We start from the raw sequence: 11,908 nt of genomic DNA on the forward strand, positions 1-11,908 counted from the left end.
GATTGTTGAATGATCACATGAACCGGAGGAATTCACACCCAGTTGTTGTCAGTGATTATGTCTGGCACCGCAGATCCCAACTGACTCAAAGAGCAAGATTCTAGAGAAGGAGACCCACCGAACTCCCCCAGTTCACTGGAGTCTACATTGTCTGGGTAAGCAGCTCAGGTGGAGAAATGCACAAGAATAATGGACACTCCAGGGCCAACAGTGGCCTTAGGGTTTGTTCTACTCTACAGTTATATGAATGACTTTATTTGCCAGATATGAAAGTCCATATAAGTAAAGTGAGTATGATTCTTCTTTAGGTAAACAAAACTATTTAATCAGCTTGGTGCGTTTTGTTGAGAAGAAATTACCCCTTAGAAATCTTCATTGTACTATGAGTTATGTAGAAATTCTCAACACAAGAGTGTTTCCACGAGTCCGTGGGGAAGGAGCCTGAAGACACAACTGGATGTGATCCCAGAGCTGTTCAGCACCAGAATAAACTCTCTTCTACTTCCATTATGCACAAAGTGGTGAGTCCCATCCTGTTTTGATGCAAAGTCCTAAGAAAAACAGGGAAAGTAGGAAAATGGCAAAGAATGTAGCTGTAACACAAAATTTAGTCAAGTCAGTCTCAAACCATACACAGAAGATGAATTCATAGAAAGAGAAAACACCAAGAACAAACAAAGCAAATTTCATTTCTATAATCTGATCAATGTACCAGTTTCTGGCTGTGAGACTGTCCCATGCAATCATGGGCATTTTTCAGTCCAAGGACAATGGGTCATTTTATGACTTTCCATCCAAAGGATCTCTTCAGAGCCCTCGTAACATTTTTTATTCCTCAGGCTGTAGATGAAGGGATTTAGCATGGGGGTGACCATAGTGTACATCACTGAGGCCATTGCAGTTGAGTGTGGGTTTTGAGTAACAGCAGAACTGAAGTACACACCTAGTCCTGTGCCATAAAATAAGGAGATGACAGTGAGGTGAGAGGCACAGGTGGAAAGTGCTTTATACTTCCCCTGAGCAGAGGAGATTACACAGATGGAAGAGATGATCTTAGAGATGATACTTAGGAGTAAAGGATCCCAGCCAGGGGACCTCCACCCAACAGCATAACTGTAAAATAGATGACCACATCGTTGAGAAAGGTGTTGGAATAGGTGCTGTGGACCACCTGGTTCAGTTCACAGAAAAAGTGGGGAATTTCTGGATGTGAGCAGAAGGACAGCCGCAGCAGTAGGAGGCTGTGCAATAAGGCATGCAGGACACTGATGACCCAGGATACCAGGACCAGCTGCACACAGAGCCAGGGGTTCATGATGACCGTGTAGTGCAGGGGGTGACAGATGGCCACGAACCTGTCGTAGGCCATCATGGCCAGGAGAAAGTCATCCAACCTTGCAAAGAGTATGAAGAAGTACATCTGGGTGATGCAGCCTGCATAAGCGATGGCTTTGCTCTGCGTCTGGATGTTCACCAGCATCTTGGGGACGGTGGTGGAGGTGAAGCAGACCTCCACCAAGGACAGGTTGGAGAGGAAGAAGTACATGGGTGTGTAGAGGTGGGGATCTGAGAGGATGGCCATGACGATGAGCAGGTTCCCAGCCACAGTGACCAGGTACATGGAGAGGAAGAGTCCAAATATGAGGGGCTGCAGTGCTGGGTCCTCTGAGAATCCCAGGAGAAGGAATTCTGAAGTCTGTGATTCATTGCCTGGTTCCATGTGGAGTAAGTCACTGCCAGGGAAAAGAACAATAATCTGACATATATTCACACCAGTGTGGTTTACCGACATAATAGAAATCCTAGAATCCATAGGATGCAGTCAAGAAACTGAATCCCGTATTTGTGGTTGGATCTGTCCCAGTGTAGGGAGGCTAAGTGCCATCACTGGTGAGGAACTCCTGTGTCTCCCTCAGTCCTTTCTTAAACTGTCACGAGTTTTACATTTTCAATGAGGAAATCTTTCATCACCTGAGGGTTATCAATCCAGTGCTGCCCCTGGTCTGGACACACAGAGGCCATGAGCTTAGGGTGATAAAATAAAACATCCCTACAGTGTGAAGATGGAGGAAGAACACATGCAAACAGAAGTGAGATCCTCCATGTCAGATGGCGACGAGTGAGTGAAAGAAGAACGTCGGGTACAGATTGAGGATTCCCTCTGCAGAATGCAGAAGTGCTTCAGATTTCAAACTTCTTCAGATTTTGGACATTTGGATAAACACTATATTTCAGGGCTGATATATAAACAGAATATTTATTAATTTTTCATACAAACCTTCTATATATTGCAGAAGCCAATTTCATATCATATGTCTAATATTTTGTGCACTGAACATAATTTGGGAGAAATGGATGCAGAGACAGGAAGGGTCCTTTCTGGCCGTGGAGTGCTGCATAAACAGCTCTGTGCTCCTGTGACTGCACCTGCTGCCTGGTGTCAGGTGTGGAATCTTCCATTTGTGGTCTCATGTAGCAACTCAAAAACTGTTGGATTTTGGAGCATTTTGGATGTTATCATTGAAGGGACTTAATCTGGATGGAAGTGCAAGGGGACATTTGAACAGAGATCTCAAGGTTGAAAGGGTTATGAATACACCAGGTTATCTTCAGAGTTGAGGTGGTTTCAGTGGCAACACTCATGCAAAGACAAGAGGAAGGCATTGGTATCAGAAAATATGGTCTTAAAGGAAGCCAGCGTGTCAAAGGGGTTGAGAAAGACAATGAGGTGATGAGATGGTGACTCTACTGCTGTGGAGACCACAAGATGCAGGGAGCCCTCATACTCAGCAAGTTCCTCTTGTACTGTAGTACTCTATGGTGAGGCATCTGTAGACTGAACCAGATCCCTCTGCAGCACTGTGTGTGCATTGAGTGCTGGGTGCGACTGTCAAAGTCCCCTTGGTGTCTACTCAATGAACCTGGGAACCCTTGCTCTGAGTGCCACTCTCCACACAGGACACCCACCCACCTGGACAAGCTCACTGAGCAGCCACTCTGCCTCCTCAGTGGTGTCACCGCCATGTCCTTCTAACCCAGCCCCACCAACGAGATTGGGAGTGCATCCTACAAAGCTTTCAACATAGGATCATCTTTCTCCCAGGTAGGAGGGTCCTTCAAAGAGTGTGGAAAATGTATTTAAAAGCTATTTTTTTGTGTGCAGAGTGATCGATATCCATACGTAGAGTTTTCATAGCATACATTTTCCATAGACTGTGTGAATACCTCTTATATTGAGAAATAATATACAAAATTCCAAACCCATCATCCTCCCACATACAAATTTGGGTATATTTGGACTCTTGTTTCTTACTAAATGTGAATTTCTTCTGTTTTAATCTTGGTAGACACGTCATAGTTGCCTATATGAATATGAGGTATAATGTGATGTTTTGACTCATGTATATAATGTGTAATAAGGTCAAATAGGGTAATTAGCATTCTCATCCCTTAAACATTTGTCATTCCTTCGTGCACAGAACATTCTAGAACTTTTCTTCTAATTCTTTTGAGTTACACAATGAAATATCATTAACTATACCCACCCTACTGTGCAACAGATTATGCCTTCTTTTGAAGGAACTTGAAAATTTTGTGTGTGTGTGTGTGTTCATGTGTGTATGAATGAGAGAGAGAGAGAGAGAGAGAGAGAGAGAGAGAAGGAATTTGACATGGGGGAGACCAAGTTCTAACAATCCCAGTTGGTCCCTGAGGGACAGTGAGGAAGAAAAGTCTGTCCTGTGTCTGACAGGATCCTAACCCTGATTGTGTCCCTTTGTTACGAGTGGAGCAAAAAGCAGCAGTTATAATGACTCAACAATTGAATGACAATCTAAACTAATCTCTGAAAGAAAAGGTGTGAAATAAGGGAGACTGGGGGAGGGAGAGAAATAGGGAGGGAAAAATGGTTATCTTAGAATTGTACCTATGAAATATGTTCTCTTTATATTAATAACTTTTTTAAAAGCAAAAAATTATACAGAATTTAAATTTCAAAAAGTCACAATTTGATGACATGAATTCACCATCAAATTGCCAAACACCTGTAAAGGAAAATTTCAGTGGAAATCCTTGTAAACTGGGAAGGCAGGAGTAGGGAGATCTATGAATTTGAATACCGCAGCAGAAGATAAAGGGATACTAATGTCTGCTAATACTAACTGATAGAATCAAAAAGGGAGAGAAGGATCCAACATGGGAAGTGGGAGACACAGCAGACTCATAGAATGGCAGATGTCCTAAAAAGAACTCTGGCCTCAGAATCAGCCCTTAAGGCATTTGGATCTGGCTGAAGAGCCTATGAGAGTATTATAGGCATGGAAAGCCAATACACTCTGGAAGAAAAAAAAGAAGAAGAAGACCTAAATGAAAGATATCAGTGAGTGTGATCCCAGTGGAAAGAACGGGGCCATCAAAGGAGGTATCTTTCTCTGAAGGGAGGAGAGAACTTCCACTTTGACTATGACCCTGTCGGAATAAGATTGAAGTCGGCGAACCCTAAAGGCTTCCATAGCCTCGGCAACTCATGACTAGAGCCTAGGGAGATTACTGACGCCATAAAAAAGAGTGTTAAATTGTTAAATCAACATCAAGAGTCACTGTATACTTACGTCCCATGGGGGATCTGTCCTTAATGGGTTGTCCAATGTGAAGTAATGCTATAGCTAGTACTGAAACAGTACTTTTACACTTTGTGTTTCTGTGTGGGTGCAAACTGATGAAATCTTTACTTAGTATATACTGAATCGATCTTCTGTATATAAAGATAATTGAAAATGAAAAAAAAAAAAACCCTTGGTGTTAAATTGGAAATTACATAGAAAATTAATCAATTTAAAAAAAATATCATGTAGGATCTCTGTCATTAATGTGCTGTACACTGTGATTTAATGCTATAACTAGTACTCCAACAGTATTTTTAACTTTGTGTTGCTATGTGAGGGCAAACTGTTGAAATCTTTACTTTATATATACTAAACTGATCTTCTGTATATAAAGAGAATTGAAAATGAATTTTGATGTGAATGGAAGGGGAGAGGGAGTGGGAAAGGGGAAGGTTGTGGGTGAGAGGGAAGTTATGGGGGGGGGAAGCCATTGTAATCCATAAGCTGTACTTTGGAAATTTATATTCATTAAATAAAAGATTAAAAAAAAGAAAAAAGAAAAAAAGAATAAAGGGATAAATCTTCAGTCAAATGGCAAAAATCAATGCATTCAAAATGACAGCAGAGGTGATGCAACTTTCAGAAAATGATCTAATCACACAAGGAGAAGAAGGATGATAAGCAGTATCAAGTTATAAGGATAATGTAAAACAGGTTGGAAATATGTATAAAAAATCTGTTAACACTACATTTGCAGGATAACTTGTCACTGGAAAACAATGATGTAGGGACCCAGGATGATTGGCCGATATTTGGCCACAGGTATATCTTTTTTTTAAACTTGGCTCTGCTCATCTAATAAAGAATTAAAGACATTTTACAAGAGAGTCTACTGTGGAAGAAGACACCGAGACACATGTGTCTCAGGAGCTGCTATTGCAAGGTTGTATGTCCAAGCTTTTCCCTCGTCTGGGCCCCTATTATTAACAGGTAGGCATCGGTTTTACTCCCTATTCGAAGTGTGAAAATGTGATGGTTGAAAAGCAAGTGTCAGCAGGTTAAGCCACCACCTGCTATGCTGGCATCTCATATGAGCACCAGTTCAAGTCCTGCTGCTCCACTTCTGGTCAAGCTCCATGATAGTGTTCCTGGGAAAGTAGTAGAAGATGGCCCAAGTACTTGGTCCCCTGCCACACACATGGGAGACCTGTGTGGAGTTCTAGGCTCTTGATGTCTTCCTGGCCCAGCCCCAGCTGTTGCAGCTATTTGGGGGATGAACCAGTAGAAGGAAGATTTCTCTGTCTCTCCCACTCTCTTTATAACTCCATTTTTCATATGGAAAATAAATAAACCTTTCAAAAAAAGAAGAAACTCAAGTCTGCAGAAGCCACTGCAGGAGTAGGGGCTGGCATCTCCTCTCCTGTAATCCATTTGTTGAGTTGTAACCGATAAATTCATTCATACAAGCAACTTGGTAAGACCTCCTTCCCTTCCTATCCCTGCACCTAGCACTTGGCTCCTTCCAATTGTAGAATTTCTGTACCTTGATTACATTTGCTGTTAGCTCTTCATGTGTCCCATTACTGCATGTTAGTTTTGGGCTTTCCTTACCATCATTTCTTCATCAGTGATGAGCATTGCTTAGTGAAGTCCAGTGTTCACTTGTTGTATCAGCATCACCAACAAATGCAGCATCCATCCACCTATCCCTGCATCCATCCACCCATCCATCCACCCACCCACCCATCCATCCATCCACCCACCCACCCACCCATCCATCCACCCATCCACCCATCCATCCACCCATCCACCCACCCATCCACCCATCCATCCACCCACCCATCCATCCATCCAAGCACCCATCCATCCATCCATCCATCCATCCATCCATCAACCAAAGGTGTCTCTCAGGTCAGGGCTAAGTTAGTTCAGTGTTCAGTTGACCTGAGTTAAATACTCATTGCTGGCCGGCACCATGGCTTACTTGGCTAATCCTCCACCTGTGGCGCCGGCACCCCGGGTTCTAGTCCCAGTTGGGGCACCGGGTACCAGTCCCGGTTGCTCCTCTTCCAGTCCAGCTCTCTGCTGTGGCCTGGGATGGCAGCGGAGGATGGCCCAAATGCTTGGGTCCCTGTACCTGCTTGGGAGACTAGGATGAAGCACCTGGCTCCTGGCTTTGGATTGGCACAGCGCTGGCCATAGTGGCCATTAGGGGAGTGAACCAACAGAAGGAAGACCTTTCTGTCTCTCTCACTGTCTATAACTCTCTTTCTGTCTGTCTCTCTCTCTCTCTCTCACTGTCTAACTCTGTCTAGCAAAAAAATACTCATTGCTTCCTTTGGCTCAGACTACTCCTGTTGTGTCTGCTGGGCTCTCAGGCTCACCTTCAAGGGATCTCCAAGAGGAAAATCTCTGTGTGGAAGCCCAGGTTCCCGCCTGGATGGTGGATGACGGAGACTGAAGCCCTGTCTCAGGAGAGGCAGCAGGTAGGAGGGAAACATTAGTCCCTGAGCCTGACCCAGGACTCTAAATGCAGCAACCAGGTTCCTTCTCGCCCAGGGTTGCACAGTCTGAGGGACAGCAGTAGAGGAGGTATTTATAGCTCCCTGCACCTGCTCATTTGGCCCCTCCCTGCCTGTGGCTCTGACCTCTAAGCTCTTGATTTTCCTGTGGGACTGTGGCCTGGATAGAAAGAAACATTTCTTGCGGGTTTCTCCCAAGAGAGCATTAGAAGTCAGGTGAATCCTGTTGCTGTTTCTCCTGCTCTGAATCCTGATCCATTCTCTCAGGTCTCAACTCCTCACGCCTTATCCTTCCTACGAGTTAACTTTCTCCCATGTCTCCGGCTGAGGAACCTGTCTGGACTATGCCTCTGGGATGCTCAGAAAATGGTTGTTTTCTTCCTTCAAACAAGGAAAAGAACTCTATTACTTGGTCCTGAAGTATGAAGACTGCAATTCTTCACGTCACTGAAACTTTCTCCATGCACATAGCAACTTCCAAAGTTATGTCACAAGATTAGAGCCACTGTTTAATCCCTCACTGGAGACTATTTGTTGATATTGGATTCATATGGTGATGTGCTAATTCACTGTAATATGAATTTAGGAGCTTCTAGAGAGCGTCTGATTTAATTTGCAAGTAGGCCTACAATAGGAGACCCCACTGGTAGGATCTTGACTGTGGAAAATAGGGCTCAGGGAGTGGGAGGGATCTGTTCCCTTGGTAAGCCAAGCAAGGGATGGTGTTGTGATGAAATCTTGTGAGGACAATTCCAGTTTATATTGTGGACCAATGGGTTTTTTAAAAAGATTTATTTTATTTATTTGAAAGAGTTACAGAGAGAGGTAGAGACAGAGAGAGAGGTTTTCCATCTGCTGGTTCACTCTCCAAATGGCCACAACGGCCAGAGCTGTGCCAATCCGAATCCAGGAGCCAGGAGCTTCTGGGTCTCCCACACAGGTGCAGGGTCATCTTCCACTGCTTTCCCGCGCCATAGCAGAGAGCTGGATGGGAAGAGGAGCAGCTGGGACTAGAACAGGCGCCCATAAGGGATGCCAGCGCCGCAGGCGGAGGATTAACCAGGTGATCCTTGTCTCTTTTTTATGCTTTCATTTGTGACATTTTCTCTTTTTAAATTTTTATTAATACAGAGAGGACAGATTTCCTCTATTTCATAGGTACAATTCTAAGAAGATTGCCATACTTACCTCCCTTCCTCTCTCCCTCCCTCAATCTTCCTTCCTTAATTTTTCCCTTTAATTTTTGCAAAAACATAATTTCAATCCACTCTATAACTACAGGCTTAATGTACCACTAACCATAATATTCAACAAGTTAAAAGAGGACCACAGTCCCACAAGAGTATAATAAAAATGGTTAAGTACAACAATCAAATCACAAGATGCCTGTTTCATTCCTATACATTATTCTGTATTCTATATTAACTGTCTCATATCAGAGAAAACACAATATTTGTCTTTTGGGGATTGGCTCTCATAAGTGTCCCAGAGTAACATCAAGGACTGTACTTTTTAAAACAAGGTCAATTCATTTTTTTTTTAGATTTATTTGTTTATTTGAAAGGCAGAGTTACAGAGAGGCTGTCCATCTGCTGGTTCACTCCACAGATGGCCTCAACAGCTGGAGCTGTGCTGGTCCGAAGCCAGGAGCCAGGAGCCAGGAGCTTCTTCCAGGTCTCCCACGCAGGTGCAGGGGCCCAAGCGCTTGGGCCATCCTCCACTGCTTTCCCAGGCCATAACAGAGAGCTGGATCAGAAGTGGAGCAGCTGGGACTTGAACCGGTGCCCATATGAGATGCCAGCACTGCAGGCAGTTGCTTTATCTGCTACACCACAGCGCCAGCCCCAGTGCTGTACTTCTGTAACAGACTTGTAGTAGGCAGAAGAAATGATATAATTAAATTATTGCTACGTAGTTCATGTTAAATTTCTTTCAGTTGTATTTAATAAGTTGGGTTCTTGTTATTTTTAAAAACATCTTATAAAAATACTATATCTATATCTATCTATCTATACCAAGAATAACAAATAAGTATACAGATCTATGAGTTTTTTTTCATCTGATCACACTCATAACCAACACCCAAGTTAAGAACAAAGCATCGGGGCCAGCGCTGTGGTGTAGTGAGTAAAGCCTCCGCCTGCAGTGCCAGCATCCCATATGGGTGCTAGTTCTAGTCCCAGCTACTCCACTTCTGATCCAGCTCTCTGCTATGGCCTGGGAAAGCAGTAGAAGATGGCCCAAGTGCTTGGGCCCCTGTATCCATTTGGGAGACCCAGAAGAAGCTCCTGGCTCCTGGCTTCAGATGGGTGCAGCTCTGGCCATTGTGTCCATCTGGGGATTGAACCAGCAGATGGAAGACACCTCTCTCTCTCTCTCTCTCTCTGCCTCTGCCTCTCTGTAACTCTGCCTTTCAAATAAATAAATAAATCTTAAAAAAAACCAACAAATTCCCAAAGCATTACTACTACCTTAAGAATTCTCACTATTCCTCTGACCTCCATTTCTTTTTCTTAAGATGTGAAATAAGAGTACAATGTCATTTATATGATTTGATTCAGTGAAGCAGTATTTATGAATATATACCAAATCATCTGACATCATACAATTTTATCATCTCTCTGTCTTAACACATTAATATATACTCTCTCTATATCACAAGCGGTCAGAGTTCCCCAGCCAACACATCCCTGGAACTCAAGTAAGATACAGTTCTCTTGACATCACCTTGTTCTATTTGCCTGCTACCCTTCTCACTGTCCTTGGCTCTGTGTCTGTGTAACACACAAGTATTCACTGACCAGCGTGAGAACTGGAAGGTGAAGAAAGCAAGGGAGCTGGCCGCTCTTGTACACCTTGTGTTGGAATAGTGAAGACGCTGTGTAATCAAATAAATGTGTGTGTGTGTGACATGGTGTCTCTGGGGGTATGTCCTATGGAGAATATTATTCAATGGCAAAGACAGTGCACAGTTTTATAGAATAGGGTGAGGAGAGGCATTTGTATGTGGGACTAAGGCCTGAACTTGGGCTAGAGGGTGTGCGATGGTTGTGTGAAATAGACAAGAACTCAAAGCATAAGAATAACGAAGACAAGACACTACATGAGAAAACAAAGAAAGCTCCCTCTCCCTGCTGCTGTGAGACCACACAAAAACCAATTAGACAAACAGACGTGCGGTAGCCACAGGAAAAGCAACTCTGTTTGACGTAAAAATGTCAAAGAACGTTTTGTTGTTGACTGTTGCCTTTTGTGAGTTGTTGATTGGTTCTCTGGCCTCATTTTTTTTTCCTGTGAGGGTGTTTGATAATTTTCTTCACAGTGCAAAGATATCATTACCGCTGCTGTTGGAGAAACTGAATTGTAACTGCTTGTCGTTTCTGTTGGGCATCAGGACATTTAATGGGAGTTGGAACGTTGTCAGAACCAAGGCTCTCTCTCAGGAGCTGCCTGGGCTTCTGATTTAGAGAGCGTGGTTCTTCTGTTTCTTTAAAGTCAGGGCAGCTACTGGACGTACGGAGTTGGAGGCAGCAGTTTCCAAGTGTCTGGGAGAGTCACGAGCTGGAATCTATGGGTCCTCGTCTCTGCAATCTTCAGGGAAAGTCAATCCACACCGACCGAAGGGGCGGGGTGCGTCGTGGGCGGGGCCTCGGAGTGGAGGGACAGGGACCCAAAGACACCTGGCAGAGGTGGGCAGGGGACGCGCCAGGAAGGGGGCTGGGGTGAAGACCCGGGTGGGCGTTTAGAGCGAGGCCGCCCCGTGGCGCTGCTCCCCAGGTTCTCCTGAGCAACGCCCTGGCGCGGCTCAGCGGCTCCCAGGAGGCTTTCTCCATCTGCCCGGAGCTCAACATCAGCGTCTGCCCGCTCAGCCAGACGTCGGCGCGCGTGAGCGGGGTGGGGGCGGGGCAGGAGGCAGGTGCTGCGGGCAGGGCCCCAGGGGGAGGTGACCCCACAGGTGGTGGGGCTCGGTGAGGAGGAGGCAGGGCTGCCGCTGATGGCTCTTGCAGGGGAGGTTAGGTAATTTATACCTTCGGCCCTTCTGGGTGAGATTTCCTGAGGATCTGCTACCCCAGGGCAGGACAGAGACCAAGGTGGAGGTTGGCGACCACACCGGGGTCACCAGGGATGTCACCACCCAAGGTTTAGAGAATGCGTGCTGTGACCCCGCCCTGCCTGTCCCCCTCCCCCAGTTCCAGGTCGCCATGTACAACCCCCTGGCCCGGAAGGTGGACCGCATGGTGCGGCTGCCGGTCAGTGCAGGCGCTTTCCTCGTGAAGGACCCCAGTGGCCACGCTGTGCCCAGCGATGTGAGCCCCTTCAGGGACTGTCACCCGTGGACACCCTTGGGCACGGCCCTCCCCCTCGTGGTCACCTCCTGTCCCTGCAGATCTCTGCCCGCTCTGGCCCTTAGCATCAGCCCCCCTCAGAGCATCTCTCCCACCCGAGTGGTCCCCTTTAGTCCCCCAGGACATTTCCTCCGTGTTTCTGGAGAGCCCCTGCCTCCCAGACAGCCTCCTCCCTTGAGCCTCCTCCTCCCCTGCAGTCCTCCCTCCCTCCATTGCCTCCCCTGTCTCTCTCCTCCCTCCCCAGGGCTCCCTCCCCTCCTTGAGTTGGCTGCCTGCTGTACTGAGTGTGATGCTTTCTGTGCGCACCCACGGCCTCTTGGCTCAGCTTCCCCCTCCCTTTCCCGAGGTGCTGCTGCTGCCCCAAGCAGAGGGCCAGAAGCCCAGCCCAGAGCTGCTGTTCTCCGCCTCGGTGCCGGCCCTGGGCTTCAGCATCTAC

The 11,908-nt window shown here is 45.9% G+C and overlaps 2 pseudogenes; one reads left to right on the forward strand and one right to left on the reverse strand.

Moving 5' to 3' along the window:
• Positions 1–743: 743 nt before the first annotated feature.
• LOC133749271 (putative olfactory receptor 7A2) lies at positions 744–1,720 on the reverse strand (annotated as a pseudogene).
• A 1,047-nt stretch (positions 1,721–2,767) lies between these two features.
• The window catches only part of LOC133749272 (lysosomal alpha-mannosidase-like), a 16,609-nt pseudogene continuing 7,468 nt past the window's right edge, over positions 2,768–11,908 (forward strand).

Source organism: Lepus europaeus, chromosome 20, assembly GCF_033115175.1.
Source record: "Lepus europaeus isolate LE1 chromosome 20, mLepTim1.pri, whole genome shotgun sequence".
In the NCBI taxonomy this organism is placed as follows: Eukaryota; Metazoa; Chordata; class Mammalia; order Lagomorpha; family Leporidae; genus Lepus; species Lepus europaeus.